This window comes from Balaenoptera ricei, chromosome 7, assembly GCF_028023285.1.
Source record: "Balaenoptera ricei isolate mBalRic1 chromosome 7, mBalRic1.hap2, whole genome shotgun sequence".
Lineage (NCBI taxonomy): Eukaryota > Metazoa > Chordata > Mammalia > Artiodactyla > Balaenopteridae > Balaenoptera > Balaenoptera ricei.
The window spans coordinates 61,040,951-61,059,949 of record NC_082645.1 but is presented as its reverse complement, the minus strand read 5'-3'; the positions used below and the strand labels follow the sequence as shown (position 1 = coordinate 61,059,949).

The window sequence follows — 18,999 nt, the reverse complement described above, 5'->3', positions numbered from 1 at the left end:
CTTCACTTCTGACACTTGTGCTCACCAAACATGGTAGGGGAGTTCACCAAAACAGCAAGCAAGTCTCTGATACCAGCTGGGTGTCCTACAATTTAACTCAGTTCTGACACTATCTACCCGGAGATAGCATCAGATCTCACAGGTAAAGGGCTCAGTCCCCCAAGGCTGCACATCCCCCACCATGATTCCAGATTCCAGTGGCAAACTCAGGTTATCACTTGTGTTTTTAACCAATCAAGCTATAGATCAGAGGTTCCAACTACCCTCTCCTCAGGTTCGATTAGTTAGCTAGAGGAACTCACAGAACTCAGGGAAACACTTACTTACATTTACCAGTTTATTAAAGAATATGATAAAGGATATAGATGAACAGCCAGATGAACAGATACATAGGGTGAGGTCTGGAAGATCCCGAGTACAGAACCTTCTGTCCCTATGGAGTTGGGGTGTGTCATGCTCCCAGGTGTGGATGTGTTCACCAACTTGGAAGCTCTTTGAACCCCCTACTATTGGGATTTTACGGAGGCTTCCTAACATAGCCATGATCAATTATTAAATCCATTTCCAGCCCCTCTCCCCTCCCTGGAGGATGGAGTGGGTAGGGCTGAAAATTCTAAGCTTCTAATCATGGCTTGGTCTTTCTGGTGACCAGACCCCATCCAGGAGCCATCCAGGAGCCCACCCAGAGTTGCGTCAGTAGAACAAAAGACGCTCTTAGTACTTTGATCACTTAGAAATTTACAAGTGTTTCAGGAGCCCTGCATCAGGAACAGGATCAGAGACAAACATTAGGACAACAGATGCTCCTGGTGTTTTTATCACTTAGGAAATGACAAGAGTTTCAGGAGCTCAGTGCCAGGAACAGGGGACAGAAATCAATATATATATATATTATTTTTTTTCTATTATCTTACAGGTATTTTCTCAAAATAAGGCCTTATAACCAAACAAAAGGGCACTACTACACGTATTCAGCCTCTGTCCTCATCACAGGCACTACCTGACCCATGTTCTCTAAAATACCTCAACCACCTATTTAGTAAAGCATGGATTACACTGATTTAAATTCATACTAGATGGTCTCTCAGCTCATTCAAGGTCTTTGATCATATTTGACTTCTGCAGAAACCTCCCTACCCTCCCTAAAACACCACCACCCCTCAATTTTTTCCCCTGTTCTCTACTTTGTTTTCCTTCATTAGTCTTATCACTATCTAACACTGTAATATAGATGTGTCTGTTCCCTGACTCCATCACTCCATATCCTCTTACCTTTGGCCTCATAGCCTTTTTACCACCTAACTTTTCCTGTTTTGTTCACCACTGTATTCCTTATCACCTGGAACAGTAACCAGCACACAGTAGGTACTCAACAAACAGTTTTTTGAAGGACTGACTGAATTAATTAATGTCTTCCCAACTAATATGTAAATTCATGAGGTCAGGATCCATGTCAGTTTTTCTTAATAACCTATCCCCAGCAAGAATGTCTGGCACAAGGAAAGTGGAGAGTAAAATCTCTGAATGAATGAATGAACAGTAGGAAAGGAGAGGACTAAGATCATATCCTTTTCTTACAGCACATTTGGGTTGAGGAAGGAGGAAAGGAGTGTGACATAGGGAGAAAGAGAAAGGTAGAGGAGTGACAAAAGTAGTGGCAAGGGATCCGAGAGATAGAACTTTCTTATATCTCAGGTTTGTTTAAAGAGTTTATAAAGAAAACATATAAGATTTAAGAACTCAACTTTTTCTGTAACATGTTCAATAAGTAGCCAATCAATAAGTAGAAGAATAAGGCTGTCAGAGCCTGAACACCAGGCAAGACATTAATGCCTTCATCTGAGGTTTGAACAGAATTGAAATATCATATACAATATCAAGAATCAAATTATCAAGTTCCAAGCGATGTCTACTTCCCATCAAAGGTCTTTTCTATTTGTTTTCAGCATGTCTAACAATTAAGCCTTTTCTAAGGGCCTTTAAAAAGTACTTCCCCATTTAATTAAATAAAAGAGAGGTTCTTGAACTTTCAACCAATTTATAGGTGATAATCCTATTGAGCAAGTCATTCTATTTAATATGCTTACATCTTACAATTTTATTCCATAAAAGGGTTTTCAGAAAATTATATTACTCATTTTAAGAATGCTTCATAAAAAAATAAAAATAAAAAAATAAAAAAAAATAAAAAATAAAAATAAAATTAAAAAAAAAAGAATGCTTCAGTATAATTAACACATGTTCCTTAGTTTCTATGGCAACAATTATAGGGGCCAGGCTCTTGTCCACCATTTGTGTGTTAGAGAGGCACCAACATTCCTCCTTGAGAATACACCCTTGCCCCCACAATTTCACAGAGAAGGGCTGGACCACCATTAAGACATATAGTCTTGTTTGGCTATCAAATGAGGATGTCATTTTCCTCCATGTTTGGCTAAGTCCAAAGTCATATAACTCTTCATCTACCCAACAATACAGAACAGTAGCACTACAGGTATCTATTGAAAAATATTACTTCAAGTCATTGCTACCCAATTTTATTAATTATCAGCAGCTTAGATGTGAAAAAACAGAATTTATGGAAAATTTTCTGAAAGAGAAGTAATCCATCTGTTTCTAAAATAGCCTAAAATCTATCTCAGGATTAAATTAAACAATGAAAAATCTGTATATTATATTGGCCCCCAGGAGAAATACTCTCTTTCAATGTCCCTTTGGCATTGCTGTCAAGATATATTGAGAGCCCTATGAAACCCATTGCTGAATTCACTGTTGGGATATTGTGGAGGATATTGTTCATCATGCTGCACAGTATCTTCTCCATGAGGTTGAAGAAGTCAACAGGTCCCAGTATCATCCTATTTAATATGCTAACTTAGCATATTAATAGCTTGATTAATTGTTCTTCTCTGGCAGAAATAACTTTTGTTTGTAAATACTGAATAATGAAATAACAGTGCTTCCTTTTTTGAGCTGATCATGAGATATCATAGCTTTAATGCTCATGTTAGAAAAGAAGAAAAGTTTAAAATTAATTATCTAAGTTTCCTTTTTACGAAGCCAGAAAAAGAGAGCAAGTTAAACCCAAAGCTAGTAGGATAAATGGGGTAAAAAAGCAGAAATCATTGAATTTCTCAAACAATAGAGGAAATCAACTAAAAATTGGTTCTTTTAAAAGATTAACAAATTGAGAAGCTCCTAGCAAGCCCAGTCAAGAAAAAAGAGAGCAGACAAAAATTACTAATATGAGATATGAAGGAGGAAACATCACTATATATCCTAAGGACATTAAAAGGATAATAAGAGAATACTAGGGACAATTCTATGCCAATAAATTTGATAACTTAGATGAAATGGACAAACTCCTTGAAACAACTTATTAGAACTGACACAGAAGAAACAGAAAACCTGAGTAGTCTTCCATGTATTAAAGAGATTGAATTTGTCACCAAAAAACTTCCCACAAAGACTACTCCTGGCCTGTTGGGGAGAAGATGGCGGAAGAGTAAGACGCGGAGATCACCTTCCTTCCCACAGATACAGTAGAAATACATCTACACGTGGAACTGCTCCTACAGAACACCCACTGAACGCTGGCAGAAAACGTCAGACCTCCCAAAAGGCAAGAAACTCCCCCCGTACTTGGGTAGGGCAAAAGAAAAAAGAAATAACAGAGACAAAAGAATAGGGACGGCACCTGCACCAGTGGGAGGGAGCTGTGAAGGAGGAAAGATTTCCACGCACTAGGAAGGACCTTCGCGGGCAGAGACTGTGGGTGGCAGAGGGGGGAAGCTTCGGAGCCACGGAGGAGAGCGCAGCAACAGGGGTGCGGAGGGCAAAGCGGAGAGATTCCCGCACAGAGGCTCGGCGCCGAGCAGCACTCACCAGCCCAGAGAGGCTCGTCTGCTCACCCGCCGGGGCGGGCGGGGCTGGGAGCTGAGGCTCAGCTTGGGTCGGATCGCAGGGAGAGGACTGGGGTTGGCGGCGTGAACACAGCCTGAAGGGGTTAGTGCACCACAGCTAGCCGGGAGGGAGTCCGGGAAAAAGTCTGCAGCTGCCGAAGAGGCAAGAGACTTTTTCTTCCCTCTTTGTTTCCTGGTGCGCGAGGAGAGGGGATTCAGAGCGCCGCCTAAACGAACTCCAGAGACGGGCGCGAGCCGCGGCTATCAGCGCAGACCCCACAGTAACAGGGGCGCAGAGGAAAAAACGGAGAGATTCCCGCACAGAGGCTTGGCTCCGAGCAGCACTCAGCAGCCCGAAGGGCTTGTCTGCTCACCCGCCAGGGCAGGCAGGGCTGGGAGCTGAGGCTCGGGCTTCGGTCGGATCGCAGGGAGAGGACTGGGGCTGGCGGCGTGAACACAGCCTGAAGGGGTTAGCGCACCACAGCTAGCCGGGAGGGAGTCCGGGAAAAAGTCTGCAGCTGCCGAAGAGGCAAGAGACTTTTTCTTGCTTCTTTGTTTCGCAGCGCGTAAGGAGAGGGGATTCAGAGTGCAGCCTAAACGAACTCCAGAGACTGGCACGAGCCGCGGCTATCAGCGCGGACCCCAGAGACGGGCGTGAGACGCTGGGGCTGCTGCTGCCGCCTCCAAAAATCCTGTGTGCGAGCACAGGTCACTCTCCACACCGCCCCTCCCGGGAGCCCGTGCAGCCCGCCACTGCCAGCGTCCCGTGATCCAGGGACAACTTCCCCGGGAGAACGCACTGCGCGCCTCAGGCTGGTGCAACGTCACGCCGGCCTCTGCCGCCACAGGCTCGCCCCGCCTCCTCCGTACCCTTCCCTCCCCGCGGCCTGGGTGAGCCAGAGCCCCCGAAGCAGCTGCTCCTTTAACCCCGTCCTGTCTGGGCGGGGAACAGACGCCCTCAGGCGACCTACACGCAGAGGCGGGTCCAAATCCAAAGCTGAACCCCGGGAGCTGTGCGAACAGAGAAGAGAAGGGGAAATCTCTCCCAGTAGCATCAGAAGTAGTGGATTAAAACTCCACAAACAACTTGATGTGCCTGCATCTGTTGAATACCTGAATAGACAACGAATCATCCCAAATTCAGGAGGTGGACTTTGGGAGCAGGATATATTAATTTTTCCCCTTTTCCTTTTTTTGTCAGTGTATATGTATATGCTTCTGGGTGAGATTTTGTCTGTATAGCTTTGCTTTATAATAGCTTTATTTTACTTCACTATATTATAGCCTCTTTCTTTCTTTCTTTCTTTCTATTTTTTCTCCCTTTTACTCTGAGCCGTGTGGACGAAAGGCTCTTGGTGCTCCAACCAGGCATCAGGGCCGTACCTCTGAGGTGGGAGAGCCAACTTCAGGACACTGGTCCACAAGAGACCTCCCAGCTCCACGTAATACCAAACGGCGAAAATCTCTCAGAGATCTCCATCTCAACATCAAGACCCAGCATCACTCAATGACCAGCAAGCTACAGTGCTGAACACCCTATGCCAAACAACTAGCAAGACAGGAACACAGCCCCATCCATTAGCAGAGAGGCTGCCTAAAATCATAATAAGGCCACAGACACCCCAAAATACACCACCAGACGTGGACGTGCCCACCAGAAAGACAAGATCCAGCCTCATCCACCAGAACTCAGGCACTAGTTCCCTCCACCAGGAAGCCTTCACAACCCGCTGAACCAACCTTAGCCACTGGGGACAGATACCAAAAACAACAGGAACTACGAACCTGCAGCCTGTGAAAAGGAGACCCCAAACACAGTAAGATAAGCAAAATGAGACGACAGAAAAACACACAGCAGATGAAGGAACAGGGTCAAAACACACCAGACTTAACAAATGAAGAGGAAATAGGTAGTCTACCTGAAAAAGAATTCAGAATAATGATAGTAAGGATGATCCAAAATCTGGGAAATAGAATAGACAAAATGCAAGAAACATTTAACAAGGACGTAGAAGAACTAAAGAGGAACCAAGCAATGATGAAAAACACAATAAATGAAATTAAAAATACTCTAGATGGGATCAATAGCAGAATAACTGAGGCAGAAAAAGGATAAGTGACCTGGAAGATAAAATGGTGGAAATAACTACTGCAGAGCAGGATAAAGAAAAAAGAATGAAAAGAACTGAGGACAGTCTCAGAGACCTCTGGGACAACATTAAACGCACCAACATCCGAATTATAGGGGTCCCAGAAGAAGAAGAGAAAAAGAAAAGGACTGAGAAAATATTTGAAGAGATTATAGTTGAAAACTTCCCTAATATGGGAAAGGAAATAGTTAACCAAGTCCTGGAAGCACAGAGAGTCCCATACAGGATAAACCCAAGGAGAAACACACCAAGACACATATTAATCAAACTGTCAAAAATTAAATATAAGGAAAACATATTAAAAGCAGCAAGGGAAAAAAAACAAATAACACACAAGGGAATCCCCATAAGGATAACATCTGATCTTTCAGCAGAAACTCTGCAAGCCAGAAGGGAGTGGCAGGATATACTTAAAGTGATGAAGGAGAAAAACCTACAACCAAGCTTACCCTACCCAGCAAGGATCTCATTCAGATTTGATGGAGAAATTAAAACCTTTACAGACAAGCAAAAGCTGAGAGAGTTCAGCACCACCAAACCAGCTTTACAACAAATGCTAAAGGAACTTCTCTAGGCAAGAAACACAAGAGAAGGAAAACACCTACAATAACAAACCCAAAACATTTAAGAAAATGGGAATAGGAACATACATATCGATAATTACCTTGAATGTAAATGGATTAAATGCTCCCACCAAAAGACACAGGCTGGCTGAATGGATACAAAAACAAGACCCATATATATGCTGTCTACAAGAGACCCACTTCAGACCTAGAGACACATACAGACTGAAAGTGAGGGGATGGAAAAAGATATTCCATGCAAATGGAAATCAAAAGAAAGCTGGAGTAGCAATTCTCATATCAGACAAAATAGACTTTAAAATAAAGACTATTACAAGAGACAAAGAAGGACACTATATAATGATCAAGGGATCGATCCAAGAGGAAGGTATTACAATTGTAAATATTTATGCACCCAACATAGGAGCACCTCAATACATAAGGCAAATACTAACAGCCATAAAAGGGGAAATCGACAGCAACACAATCATAGTAGGGGACTTTAACACCCCACTTTCACCAATGGACAGATCATCCAAAATGAAAATAAATAAGGAAACACAAGCTCTAAATGATACATTAAACAAGATGGACTTAATTGATATTTATAGGACATTCCACCCAAAAACAACAGAATACACATTTTTCTCAAGTGCTCATGGAACATTCTCCAGGATAGATCATATCTTGGGTCACAAATCAAGCCTTGGTATATTTAAGAAAACTGAAATCGTATCAAGTATCTTTTCCGACCACAACGCTATGAGACTAGATATCAATTACAGGAAAAGATCTGTAAAAAATACAAACACATGGAGGCTACACAATACACTACTTAATAACGAAGTGATCACTGAAGAAATCAAAGGGGAAATCAAAAAATACCTAGAAACAAATGACAATGGAGATACGACGACCCAAAACCTATGGGACGCAGCAAAAGCAGTGCTAAGAGGGAAGTTTATAGCAATACAAGCCTACCTCAAGAAACAGGAAACATCTCGAATAAACAACCTAACCTTGCACCTAAAGCAATTAGAGAAAGAAGAACAAAAAACCCCCAAAGCCAGCAGAAGGAAAGAAATCATAAAGATTAGGTCAGAAATAAATGAAAAAGAAATGAAGGAAACAATAGCAAAAATCAATGAAACTAAAAGCTGGTTCTTTGAGAAGATAAACAAAATTGATAAACCATTAGCCAGACTCATCAAGAGAAAAAGGGAGAAGACTCAAATCAATAGAATTAGAAATGAAAAAGGAGAAGTAACCACTGACACTGCAGAAATACAAAAGATCATGAGAGATTACTACAAGCAACTCTATGCCAATAAAATGGACAACCTGGAAGAAATGGACAGATTCTTAGAAACGCACAAACTGCTGAGACTGAACCAGGAAGAAATAGAAAATATGAACAGACCAATCACAAGCACTGAAATTGAAACTGTGATTAAAAACCTTCCAACAAACAAAAGCCCAGGACCAGATGGCTTCACAGGCGAATTCTATCAAACATTTAGAGAAGAGCTAACACCTATCCTTCTCAAACTCTTCCAAAATATTGCAGAGGGAGGAACACTCCCAAACTCATTCTACGAGGCCACCATCACCCTGATACCAAAACCAGACAAAGATGTCACAAAGAAAGAAAACTACAGGCCAATATCACTGATGAACATAGATGCAAAAATCCTCAACAAAATACTAGCAAACAGAATCCAACAGCACATTAAAAGGATCATACACCATGATCAAGTGGGGTTTATCCCAGGAATGCAAGGATTCTTCAACATATGCAAATCAATCAATGTGATACACCATATTAACAAATTGAAGGAGAAAAACCATATGATCATCTCAATAGATGCAGAGAAAGCTTTCGACAAAATTCAACACCCATTTATGATAAAAGCCCTGCAGAAAGTAGGCATAGAGGGAACTTTCCTCAACATAATAAAGGCCATATATGACAAACCCACAGCCAACATTGTCCTCAATGGTGAAAAACTGAAACCATTTCCACTAAGATCAAGAACAAGACAAGGTTGCCCACTCTCACCACTATTATTCAACATAGTTTTGGAAGTGTTAGCCACAGCAATCAGAGAAGACAAAGAAATAAAAGGAATCCAAATCGGAAAAGAAGAAGTAAAGCTGTCACTATTTGCAGATGACATGATACTATACATAGAGAATCCTAAAGATGCTACCAGAAAACTCCTAGAGCTAATCAATGAATTTGGTAAAGTAGCAGGATACAAAATTAATGCACAGAAATCTCTTGCATTTCTATACACTAATGACGAAAAATCTGAAAGTGAAATTAAGAAAACACTCCCGTTTACCATTGCAACAAAAAGAATGAAATATCTAGGAACAAACCTACCTAAGGAGACAAAAGACCTGTACACAGAAAATTATAAGACACTGATGAAAGAAATTAAAGATGATACAAATAGATGGAGAGATATACCATGTTCCTGGATTGGAAGAATCAACATTGTGAAAATGACTCTACTACCCAAAGCAACCTACAGATTCAATGCAATCCCTATCAAACTACCACTGGCATTTTTCACAGAACTAGAACAAAAAATTTCACAATTTGTATGGAAACACAAAAGACCCCGAATAGCCAAAGCAATCTTGAGAACGAAAAATGGAGCTGGGGGAATCAGGCTCCCTGACTTCAGACTATATTACAAAGCTTCAGTAATCAAGACAGTTTGGTACTGGCACAAAAACAGAAAAATAGATCAATGGAACAGGATAGAAAGCCCAGAGATAAACCCACACACATATGGTCACCTTATCTTTGATAAAGGAGGCAAGCATATACAGTGGAGAAAAGACAGCCTCTTCAATAAGTGGTGCTGGGAAAATTGGACAGCTACATGTAAAAGTATGAAATTAGAACACTCCCTGACACCATGCACAAAAATAAACTCAAAATGGATTAAAGACCTAAGTGTAAGGGCAGACACTATCAAACTCTTAGAGGAAAACATAGGCGGAACACTCTATGACATACATCACAGCAAGATTCTTTTTGACCCAGCTCCCAGAGAAATGGAAATAAGAACACAAATAAACAAATGGGACCTAATGAAACTTAAAAGCTTTTGCACAGCAAAGGAAACCATAAACAAGACCAAAAGACAACCATCAGAATGGGAGAAAATATTTGTAAATGAAGCAACTGACAAAGGATTAATCTCCAAGATTTACAAGCAGCTCATGCAGCTCAATAACAAAAAAACGAACAACCCAATCCAAAAATGGGCAGAAGACCTAAATAGACATTTCTCCAAAGAAGATATACAGATGGCCTACAGACACATGAAAGAATGCTCAACATCATTAATCATTAGAGAAATGCAAATCAAAACTACAATGAGATATCATCTCACACCGGTCAGAATGGCCATCATCAAAAAATCTAGAAACAATAAATGCTGGAGAGGGTGTGGAGGAAAGGGAACACTCTTGCACTGTTGGTGGGAATGTAAATTGATACAGCCACTATGGAGAACAGTATGGAGGTTCCTTAAAAAACTACAAATAGAACTACCATACGATCCAGCAATCCCACTACTGGGCATATACCCTGAGAAAACCATAATTCAAAAAGAGTCATGTACCAAAATGTTCATTGCAGCTCTATTTGCAATAGCCAGGACATGGAAGCAACCTAAATGTCCATCGACAGATGAATGGATAAAGAAGATGTGGCACATATATACAATGGAATATTACTCAGCCATAAAAAGAAATGAAATGGAGGTATTTGTAATGAGGTGGATGGAGATAGAGTCTGTCATACAGAGTGAAGTAAGTCAGAAAGAGAAAAACAAATACAGTATGCTAACACATATATACGGAATCTAAGGGGAAAAAAAAAAAAAAGGCCATGAAGAACCTAGTGGCAAGATGGGAATAAAGACACAGACCTACCAGAGAATGGACTTGAGGATATGGGGAGGGGTTGGGGTGAGATGTGACAGGGTAAGAGAGTGTCATGGACATATATACACTACCAAATGTAAAATAGATAGCTAGTGGGAAGCAGCCGCATAGCACAGGGAGATCAGCTTGGTGCTTTGTGACCACCTAGAGGGGTGAGATGGGGAGGGTGGGAGGGAGGGAGATGCAAGAGGGAAGAGAAATGGGAACATATTGTATATGTATAACTGATTCACTTTGTTGTAAAGCAGAAGCTAACACACCATTGTAAGGCAATTATACTTCAATAAAGATGTTTAAAAAAAAAAAAAAAAGACTACTCCTGGTCAGAAGATATCTATAAAACATTATAAGAGGAAATAACACCAATATTACACCACTCTTTTAAAAATAGGGGAAATAGAGAAAAAAGAAATGTTTCCTGGTTCAAGGAAGTCCATTCTCATCCCTTGTGTTCAACTTTGTCCTGGCAATCCTAGCCAAGGCAGTAAAGCAAGAAAAATATATAATACAAGACATAAAGATCAGAAAGAATAAGTAAAACTGCCAGTATTCACAGACAATAAGATTGTCTAGATAAAAAATCCTGAGGAATCTACAAAACAACTACTAAAACTGAATAACTTGGGCTTCCCTGGTGGTGCAGTGGTTGAGAATCTGTCTGCCAATGCAGGAGACACGGGTTCAAGCCCTGGTCTGGGAGGATCCCACATGCCACGGAGCAACTGGGCCCGTGAGCCACAACCACTGAGCCCGTGTGTCTAGAGCCTGTGCTCCACAACAAGAGAGGCCGCGACAGTGAGAGGCCCGCGCACTGCGATGAAGAGTGGCCCCCTCTCGGCGCAACTAGAGAAAGCCCTAGCACAGAAACGAAGACCCAACACAGCCAAATAAATAAATAAATAAATAACTGAATAACTTTTCCAAAGTTACACCATTAATAAAATCAAAACTGGAATTTGAACCAAAACGGTCTGGCTCCCAAACTCTTAACGCCTACACTATGCTTTCTACTTAGAGAAGAGCATGCAGCTACACTTGTATTAGCCCACAAATCTCAACACAGCCCCTACAGTATGTATTTGTAGTCTCATTTGATGCTTTGGAAACAGAGGTTCAGAAAGATTAATAACTTCACCAAGATCACATGGCCAAAGGGTTGGAAGTGGCAGAATTTGAATCCAGGTCTGGCAGATGCTACAACAAAGTTGATTTGAAAATATCATGCTTTCCAGATTGGATAAGGAAACAATGAAAAGATCCAGATCCAGATGATAAGGCCCTAAAACAAAGCAGTAGAATACAAAGGCCAAGAGAAGAACTGGTGACTGGTTAGGTACAACAAAGGACATAGGAAAGGGAAGACAAAGGTGATGCATAGTTTTGAGAATGAGAGTGGTAGTGTCATTAATAAAACAGGAAAGTAAGGAGGAGGAACTAATGGAAAAGGAAGTTAAGGAAGATGAAGTCAGTTTTAGACAAGATGAATATCAGCTTGTTAGGTTAAGGATAGTTTTGACAGCAAATGATAGAAAACCTAACAAAGCGTGGTTTCTAGAAACAGGGTGTGTTTTTCTTGACAACAAAAAAGCTGAAGGTAGGCAACTATTGATCTATTCAGAAGCTGAACAAAGTCAGAACTGGAGTCTGTATTTCTCCTGGCCCTTCCTTCTGGGATTACAGTATGGTTGCCATAGGCCCAGGCTTTAGGTAGTAATTCCACGCAGAAGGAAGAGAACAAAGGAGTGTCAAATACATCTGTATCTTTCATCAGTAAGGCAAAAACTATCCTAGAAGCCTCTAGCAGACTTTTGCTGTGTCTTATTGGCCAGAAGTGTATCACGTGGGTACCTAGCCTCTAGGGAGGCTGGGAAGATAAGTATTTTGTTTTTCTTACCTCTCTAGCAAAGGCAGATGAAGGAAAACAATGTCTGCCCCAAATATTAATGGAATATTTGATGTGGGAATATCCAACGGAGAGACAAAAATGCATCTGGTCTAGAAGATAAACCAAGGATACTGAGTGTAAGTAATCTGCTCAGCTAAAGCACAGGAAATGGATTGGTGCTCCAAGCAAGAATGTGCACAAAGAGAAAAGAGGGTAGTAATAGAGCTTTGTTTTTCTGTTCACGCAGGAGAAGCAAGCAATGCACATGGATGCAGCTGAGTAAACATGGTACCCCGGTGCCTCTACTCCAGCCAGTCAGATTGTTTGCTTTCCTATGTTTGGCTGGGTCTTTCCCTGTCATCCTCCCCACCCAATTAGTTCCAGCCTCTTTCTCTTCCCTCAGTCTCTCAGTATTCCCAAGATGGTCTCTCCTCTCCCATTCCCTCAACTGTGAACTGAAGGTACTAGAGGGAAAATTCACTCTTCGTTGCCACTGTTCAAGTGCATAAAAATGGATCTAAATCTGACTAAAGAAAAACTAGCTACCTTGGGGTTGGGGAGGTGGAACAAGATAAGAAAGGCTATGGAAGGGCTATGAAATCTTATAAACTCATAGGAAATTCAAACTAAAAGGGATCTTCCAATCCTGCCCTCATTGGAGGAGACTGAAGTCCATTTTGGGGAACCCAAACTAAGACAGTGAGGCAGAATTTGCTTTGCTGAGCACCACTCTTCCTCTGATGACTCTTCTGGGTCCCAGGCTGTGTCCAGGAGACTAGGCTGCAGGATCAAGAGTGTGACGGACCAAGTACCTTTCTCTCAGGCCCATTGCTCTGCGAGCACACCATCCCCCATGTGCCTCTCATCTGAGGGAGTCCAGCTCTGGCTGAACCTTTCCTTTCCTAAAACCCTAGAAGGACAGGTAGAACCCACACCACAGAATTTAACCCTGGTTACATATTAGGGTGTGTTGTCCTCCAATTGTTCCACACATATGTCGTGCTCCCATGTTTTGGAGCTACAATGAGATGTCCCTCAAGAAGTTGTAGATAAGATAGTGGCCCAGTATTAAAGTTTAAAAACAGTATATTGCTAACATCACCAAAAGAGATCACTTGACATTCTGTAACTCATAATGCAAGTAACACTTCTGAGAAGGATTGTTGCCAAAAAATCATATCTAAATCAAATCAAGCTCTAGATCTAAATACCAATTTACAGGAAATACAGGGGACAGGGATTTCCCTGGTGGCACAGTGGTTAAGAATCTGCCTACCAATGCAGGGGACACGGGTTCGAGCCCTAGTCCAGGAAGATCCCACATGCTGCGGAGCAACTAAGCGCATGTGCCGCAACTACTGAGCCTGTGTTCTAGAGCCTGTGAGCTACAACTACTGAGCCCACGTGCCACAACTACTGAAGCCCGTGCGCCTAGAGCCCGTGCTCCACAACAAGAGAAGCCACCACAATAAGAAGCTCGAGCACTGCAACAAAGAGTAGCCCCTGCTCACTGCAACTAGAGAAAGCCCGCGCCCAGCAATGAAGACCCAACGCAGCCAAAAATAAAAATAAATTAAGAAATTAATTTTTAAAAAAGGAAATACAGGGGACAAAGGGACATATTAAAAGACACTAAAATTCAGACGGTAAAAGTATACCTGTTTTGGGACTTCTCTGGTAGCACAGTGTTTTAAGAATCCACCTGCCAATGCAGGGGACACGGGTTCAATCCCTGGTCAGGGAAGATCCCACATGTCACGGAGCAACTGAGCCCGTGTTCCACAAGTATTGAACCTGAGCTCTAGAGCCTGAGAGCCACAACTACTGAGCCCGTGTGCCACAGCTACTGAAGCCTGCGCACCTAGAGCCCGTGCTCCGCAACAAGAGAAGCCACCGCAATTAGAAGCCCGTGCACTGCAACGAGGAGTAGCCCCCGCTCGCCGCAACTACAGAAAGCCCGCGCAGCAACAAAGACCCAACGCAACCAAAAAAAAAAAAAAAAGCCTGTTTCTTCAACAAATTTATTACAAGGAAGAAAAAGAGAGAGCTAGAGGGAGAATCCAGAGATTAAAAAAAGACCTAGAGATATATCAACCAAATACAACTTATTTGGATCCTAATACAAACAGACTGCAAAAAAAAAAAGAAAAAGTTATGAGATAAATGGGGAAATTTGAACTCTGGATATTTGATTATATTAGGGAATTAATGTCAAATTTTAAAAATGTATGACAATGGTATTTTTTATTGAGTCCTAGCTTTTAGAGATATATATGGAAATATTTATAGATAAAATAATACTAAAAGGGACTTGCAACAAAATAATCCTGGGAGTGGTGGGGGACAAGTGGGGGTATGAATAAAACAAGATTGGATGTGAGCTGATGACTCTTGGAGGGGGAGGGGGTGGGACAAGAGAATTATTATACTCTTCTCTCTTCTTTTTGTGTATTTTGAAATTTTCCATAATAAACTTTTAGAAATAAAAATTAGAATAGAGCTATGCCATGTCATTTTTTAAAAAGTATTCACATCAGCCAAGAAAACGGACAAGGAACAGCAGAGGCAGATGCTGGTGCCCACTCAAGCCCTTTCCAAGGCAAAGGGGGCCAGTGCGAGGACTTGCCCTCATGGTGGCAGACGCTACACCATCCTTGAGGAGGATGCCTCTGGCCATCTCACCCTGATCCCATAAGCACTTTCTACAATCAGGGAGCTGCACTGAAGCTGGAGATAAAATGATGACTACAATAGAACACAGCAATACATCAAGTAACACACAAAAAGGAGTCAATAGGCAATTGCGATGAAGTCTGACTTGTGCTATTACATTGTTGGACAAAGCGTGCTATGAGAGCACATAGAATGGTCCTCTAACTGGAAGAGGTGATGGCCAAACTGTCCTGAAGGATTCCCTGAATTATCTTCTGATTACAATTCAGTTCCCAGGCTCTGTTGCACTAGGAAGAGAATGAGCTGGCCAGAAGTTATAAGTGTCCTGATCTCCTGGCAGCTTTGCTTCTCGTTGTAAACGCACAACATGGCCTTCTAATAACAATTTGATTTCCATACAGCTTGCCCAGAGAAGGAATACATTAGCCAAAGGATGTCAGTATCCACTTCTCTGACGTTATTTTCAAACTAATGAACTGCCTTTCTGGTTTTTACAGGCTCTGAGAGTTTGGTGCCTATGCATCTGTCCCTGAAAAAATGTATTAATTCTTGATGTGCTGACAAGTCAGCATTCCAAGATTGTAAGACCAGCCCTGAACCCTGGGTAATGTCAGCCCTTGGGACCTGCCTGGGTAGACATCAGCCTTCCCCAGTGATAGCCTTCTACTCTGCGTGCTTCTTTGATCTTCTATATTCCTCAAGGCTGGGACCATGTCTGACGCTTCTTTGATATCTGAGTCATCCTCTTTCACCATGTCTGCTATGAAGCATTCTGGTTTTTAACAAATCTGTTCCTTGATTTCTTTCACTCTCATTCAACCCAATCAAAAATAGCTAACTCAGTTTCTATTTGGGGATCAAGTCAGATGCAAAGACACTATGTAAGGGGCATTTTTAGAAACATTAAAAAGTTTTAAATTCCTCAGCTGTTTTTAAAGATGACAACTTTTCTACACATCCATATCATGTTAACTTCATTTTCTGCTCGGGTCTGTGATCACCAGTGGTCCCCAAACAACCCAATCAGCCAAGGACCTCCCTTGACACTATACTTCTAACTGAAGAACAAGAAACCAAACATTGTGAACTCCTTCCCAGACAAAGACAACTTTCATCTCCAGTGGTTTCTCTGTCAGTGGCTTAGGTAGATTCTTTCACCTGTAAAAGGGGATGGCAAACTTTTTCTTCAAAGATCCACACAGTAAATACTTTAAACTCTGTGGGCCACACAGTCTCCTGCCATTGTAGTGTGAAAGCAGCTGTAAACAAAACTTAAGCAGATGAACGTGGCTGTGTTCCGATAAAACTTTGCTTATGGACATTGACATTTGAATTTCATATAAATTTCATGGGTCACAAAAGATTAATCTTCTTGTGGTTTATTTCCAACCATTCAGAAATGTAAAAAACATTCTTAGCTCAGGAGACACACAGGCAGCGGCTGGATCTGGCCCACTGGCCATAGTTTGTCAGCTCCTGCTCCATAGTGATGAATACTGGCAACGATTCACTATATGTATTGTGAATATGAGTGGTCCCTTCATAACACTCCCTTACCAACCATGAGAATTATGACCTATAATGGTTCTTAAATTCACAAGTGGCAAAACTTAAAATCTTACGGAAAAAATATTTTCACTAATGTTAAAAAAAAATGGTCAACACGTTTTTTAAAAAGGCATTTTACATCCCAAATAGTGGGGTACTATGTAATACATTTCTAGTTACCATCCCTGCTCAGAAAAATATTGTAAGATCAATGAGGTAGTACTAAGCTTGTTTTGCTTTAACAATATTGTCTGTTGAGACTTTTTTCAATGTATTTTTATCCATCCGAATGTTCAATGTCTTTCTGATTTTATAATTAGTATTCGTACACTCTCACCTTCTGGGTCCCACCATAGTCCAAGAACTTGGATGCTTGATACATAAAAAGCATTGGGTTTTCTTTCTTCAACCTAATCCACATATCTGCATATTTTTAACCCACCTCCCCACATGCAAGCTCATATAGCATTGCCTGTCTATGACAACTTCCTAGGCACACTTAAGGAACATTTCTATGGGATTATTTTCCTTGTTTTTTTAAATTTGTTTCAATGTTCATTACATACTTCTTTACTCCTGCAGACTTTCTACTTTAACTCCCCTTTTTATTTTCAACCCCTCAGTTGCTCTTTTTCTAGTTGTCCATGCCATTTGCATGATGCAAATATCTAAACTACATTTCCCAGCTGTGGAAAAGGTCCCAGCATCATTTCCCCAAATAGGACATCAAGGATCACTGTACCATTTCCTCTTTGTTTATGTGTGTGCTTGAAAATGTCCATAATCAAGAGTTTTAGAAAAATAGAGTATATGTTCCTATGTTCTTGATTTGGTTACAAGAGGAATTTGTGGTTGAGAAGAAAGGAGCATATTTATATGCCACACCTGTGTGTCTTCGTTCACATTGCTCCCAGAATTCTCTGCCTGATAAAGTTCCCCTCGACCTCCACGGGCCAGGCAGGAACCTGTGGGAAGCATCCCTGGCAGAGCTGAAGACTCTCTCCTCTGCATTCCCAAAGCATCTCATACATCTCCATTAAAGCACTTACCGTTGCATTGTGGTTAGTTGTTTATGTAGCTGTGCCACCCCTACCCGCCCACCCCCTCAGTCAATAAGCAACGCTCATCTTTCTTTTCCTGCTTCCCCAGTGCCCAACACAGTGCCTGGAACAGAGCATCAAGACTGCATTTCTCAGAAATATCGAGGGCAGTGTCCCAAAAGGAACGACTTCAGGGGCCTTAGCCAGTCAACTTCCACCAGCACCCTTAATCTTCCTCCTCCCCTAAAAAGTTAACAATCTAAGTAAAAATGCAACTTCAAAACAAGTACCTCAAGGCCCTCTTACAATGAGACTGCCACTCCTAAACTCTCCTTCAAAGGAATTCTAGCACCGACACTGTGGAAAATGCAAGGTTCTCTTAAAACCACAAAATAATATGCTCACATGGCACCTCACAGTTTTCAAATGACTTTCGCGATAATTTTTTTTCATTTGACCCACTAATCCTTGGTAAGACAGATAGTGTTATCCTCATTTTTCAGACACTCAAGGAAATACAAGTGACATGTCCAAGATCAGAGCTTGCGACTGGTGACAGCTCTGGGCCTAAACCCCTTAATTTATTGATCTGTCTACTCTCCTGAACTCCAAGAATGCTAGGTTCAGTATCTATGGAGGATTCCACCCCCGGAGGTTTCTCCCCATTATGAATTATAGTATTAGATTAGATTGTGGCACTATGTTCTAAAAATCCATTCCAAACAAAATCATTTGGGCAAATACACATTATGAAAAGAAATGTGTTAGTTACCTTGTGTTAGCTTGTGTTAGTACTGCTCTATGATTTTTGCTGTAAGTACTTACTGACTAAAGGGTTGCCTGTGAATTACTAACTGTTCAAAAAAATGGCATGCCATGAATTTCTGCAAATAGAAATATGCAGCCTATTATCTGAAAAATTCACTCATGAGGATAGCATTACTATTTGTAAGTACAAGAACTTGATTTTCTCTTCTTTGATAATTCATCTTTCCTAAACTATTAAATTTAGATTACTTATCACATTAGCAGTCTCTTCACTTATTCATGCTCTTAGTTCCTCTACATAATTCTGTATGAGGAATAACATCCTCATAATAACCATCACTTCAATTCTCTTACTATTTATTGCATGCAACTCTTCTAATATTAGCACTATCATCTTAGACGTAAACAGGGCACTGCCTGCCAAAAATCTTGCTACTGTGTGGTAATTGAAAGTAAAAATTACTTCTCAGATACATTAAGTTATTCAAATGAGCCACGTTTAGC

General features: G+C 41.2%; 1 protein-coding gene across 5 annotated transcripts in view; it reads right to left on the bottom strand.

Moving 5' to 3' along the window:
• The window catches only part of RAPGEF4 (Rap guanine nucleotide exchange factor 4), a 317,996-nt gene that overhangs the window by 297,779 nt on the left and 1,218 nt on the right, over positions 1-18,999 (bottom strand). The gene's annotated exons all lie outside the window — the stretch shown is intronic.